Source organism: Triticum aestivum, chromosome 5A (genome assembly GCF_018294505.1).
Source record: "Triticum aestivum cultivar Chinese Spring chromosome 5A, IWGSC CS RefSeq v2.1, whole genome shotgun sequence".
NCBI lineage: Eukaryota > Viridiplantae > Streptophyta > Magnoliopsida > Poales > Poaceae > Triticum > Triticum aestivum.
This window is the reverse complement of record NC_057806.1, coordinates 518899729-518903092: the sequence shown is the minus strand read 5'-3', so window position 1 is coordinate 518903092 and position 3364 is coordinate 518899729. Positions and strand designations below refer to the sequence as shown.

Here is a 3364-nt window from a genome sequence, read left to right as displayed (position 1 = left end):
GCCATGGCTGCCACCTCCCACGTACTCCATCCGCCTCATCATCCCCAGCAAGCTCGCCAAGAACGCCATTCTTGAATATCTATGAAGTTTGGATAGTGCACTGAATATTCAGGTTTTTTAGTGTCAGGTTCATTTTACTGCATAGTGTCCAATGCTTCTGCATGCACATAATGGTGACGGATCCCGGATGAGTCAGTGCGTCTGATGGTCTTTGTACAACTAAAAACATTTTTTACTTACTGATGATATCTGCACTCCCCTTGCCTACATAATTTGCACATCTCACATGGACCAGAAACACTTTATACTTGGTGATTATATCTGCATTGCCCTTTCCTGCACACGCTCTTTATGTTATGCATACACTTTACTCAAACAACTATTTGCCCTTATGTTCTGCTACGATACTAGCTGAATTTACATTTGTGAATTATGATGTTTGCTGGAAGTAAACTTGACTGAAAATACACGTAATTCATGCTTGTTCTTCTTACCAAAATTTCAATCCATGGTTCCGGTCCTTTACTTACATCAAACGATTATTATTGTGTCCCTGTGTCACTGAATAAGATAATTTGGTATCCAGCTCTTGAAAAATGTTTGGTTGAGTTACTTCATGAGCACAACACTTCTTATTGCTGGCCTTTTCTTTTCTTTTCTCACCGTGCGAGCACTAGCAGTGTACAATTTGTGAGATCTGCTAGTTAGTTAAGCAACTACTGCTATGTGAATGTGGTTCAACAGGGGTGATTCTTGCTAATATATATAATTGTTGATCTTATGCAAATAGGATATTTACTCATTGGATTTAATACTCTTGATTGGTACCAACCATTTTGGTGTTATTATGTTTTCTGTTGCAAAATAAAGACATAATTATATGTGGTTACTTGACACACATGTCTTCTATAGTTTCTTGTGAACTTTGTGCTGCCAACATGAGATAGGATTTACTTGCTGTGAAATTCATTGATGGTGCTTTACGCATCTTTCATAGGCACTATGCAATAATAGTTCTCCCCAGTGCATGGAGGACTAAAATGCCAATAATGTGTTTCGTTTCCTTGAGTAACCAATAGAACAACATATGTGTCGTCTTCTCGCAAATGTTTCTTTTTTTTGGCAAGGCTTGTTTTAGTTTTGAAGTAACTAAAATAGAATTAACTGAATCATAGTTTAAATATGTAGCTCTTTCAACTTGTTTCACCTTATCAGTCCATCGTAATGCCTCCATGAAACTGTAAGATTTTATAGTCAGTAAACAATTCCTTGGAGCGAAAGGGTAAACAAGAATATAACTTGCAAACGAAATGACCGCCTACATTAGTAAAATTTTACAATTAGAAAATAGCAGATCCTTACCCACTGCTCCATATAAAATGATTGCTATACATAATGCTAAAAGAGAAAATGTATATTTCCACAGGCAAGATTAGTTTCTTTGTGTGCTGGGCTCTATTAGCTTATTCTTGATCTTCCTGCGACTATTTCTTGATACACTTGCTGCCGAGGCGCAGATACTAAAGCTTCGTACTGTTGTTGTGCCTTTCAGATGTTTGCTGAGATATTTCATCACATTGAAACAAAAAAAATCTCAGCTTATGCAATTCCAAGAAAATAGCTTAGTGATTGCTGCTGCATGGCGTACATGTAAGTCCCCGGAGATCACATATCCCACTTAATAAATTGTGTGCATGAAGTATTCTAGCTTGCATAAAGCTAAGGTGACTTCTTACTATTATGTGTATGCGGTGCTTTTTGTTTCATGGTGATACCTTTTTGGTTCCCCTAGATTGAGCATATCTAATATCTAAAATGCAATCTGTACAAGATGAACCAATGAAAAAACAAGAACTTCAGACTTTGTCTTGTACCTTAATAAACCTTGCATTGCTTCGGTACACTACTAGAGTTGCCACTTCCTGTTCATGTGTTCTAATTTGGCTTGTACCTTAATAACTATGAAGTAATCTTTAATCCATTTATAGACTAAATTTGTAGTTCTCTTGCAAGCTGATGAGGTTTGCTATAGATGCACAAGCCCTTTTTTACTGTTGTCACCTTGTATACATATATACTAGTTCATTTAATTTCATTATTGTTTCCTGTTATAAATAATAGTACCATGCTGGTCAAGTGGGCAATATACAGAATCATTACGCAGGGAAGTAATACAGATAATTAAATCAATGGGTTCATGATAGAAAAGTCTTTCTATCTGTCCTTGAATGAATATAAATGAAGCATGATCATTTGAAGCTGCACCTTCCTATCTATTATTTCATTGTTTATCAAGTGTTCTCATTTGTAGGCACTATAAGATTTAAGAATTCTGGGCACATGTAATTGTTTCTATATTTGTTGTAATTCTCTTATTTCTACTATCTATTCATATCTACAAATATCTTAAGGTTCTTGTAAATATGTAGGTAAGACTGTTAAGCTGTCTACTTGGTGCTACCCATCACCATCAGCCACGACATGATGGTTGCTATCAGTAGGGCCGTCAGCAAGAACCTAAATAACAACCTTGATAGTTTGTAAGTTCTGTTGATGTAAAATGGATTGTAATAGTTCCTGACCCTGTTGTGTGATATATTTTGTCAATATATGTTGTAAGTTATCATCTCATAGAGGATTTTGTAAACTGCTATGTTATATGTATACATATAGATGGCTGCATACTAGTTGAACTACGTAATGGTTAACACTTTGCAAAAACTTTATCTTGGGCCAGAATTGGCATTAGAATTTGTTTACCGAATTATGCTAAAAGCTATTGGGTAAAAATTGGTTTGAAATAAAATGGGCTAATGGGCGCATCCATGACGAATTTTGTGACAGAAAATAGTATCCACGTAGACAGCCATGTCATTCGAAATAGTCAATTGAAAATCCTATGTGGCATTAGTCCATGACGGCCTGTTTCCGTCACAAAGGATTGGGCCCAAGCGGGCCTGGGGCAGATCCATGATGGTCAACAGCCGTAATGTAATGTACAATGTCAAATTATGACGCGATATACATGACGGATTTCAAATCCATCATGGACGGGGACCCATGACAGTTTCGCACTGTTTCATGACGGAACAGAAATGTCACGTATTAACAGATTTCTTGTAGTGGGTTTGCTAGGACAAGGTTTGTTAGAGGTTTGACATGGCAATATGGGAGGCATGATAAGCAAGTGGTAGGTATTGTAGCATAGGCATAGCAATAAAGCGAGCATCTAGCAAGCAAAGATAGAAGTGATTTCGAGGGTATGGTCATCTTGCCTGCAAAGTTCTCTAAGTTGACGTTAGCTTGATCCTCATAAGTGTACTCAACGGGTTCCTCGATCACGTACTCGTCTCCCGGCTCTACC

General features: G+C 37.2%; 1 long non-coding RNA gene across 1 annotated transcript; it reads left to right on the top strand.

The window, feature by feature from the left end:
* The first annotated feature begins 817 nt into the window (after nt 1–817).
* On the top strand, nt 818–2684 carry LOC123107445 (uncharacterized). The gene is made up of 2 exons (XR_006451677.1): nt 818–1650; nt 2430–2684. It is a non-coding gene; the product is annotated as an uncharacterized lncRNA (long non-coding RNA).
* Nucleotides 2685–3364: the final 680 nt, after the last annotated feature.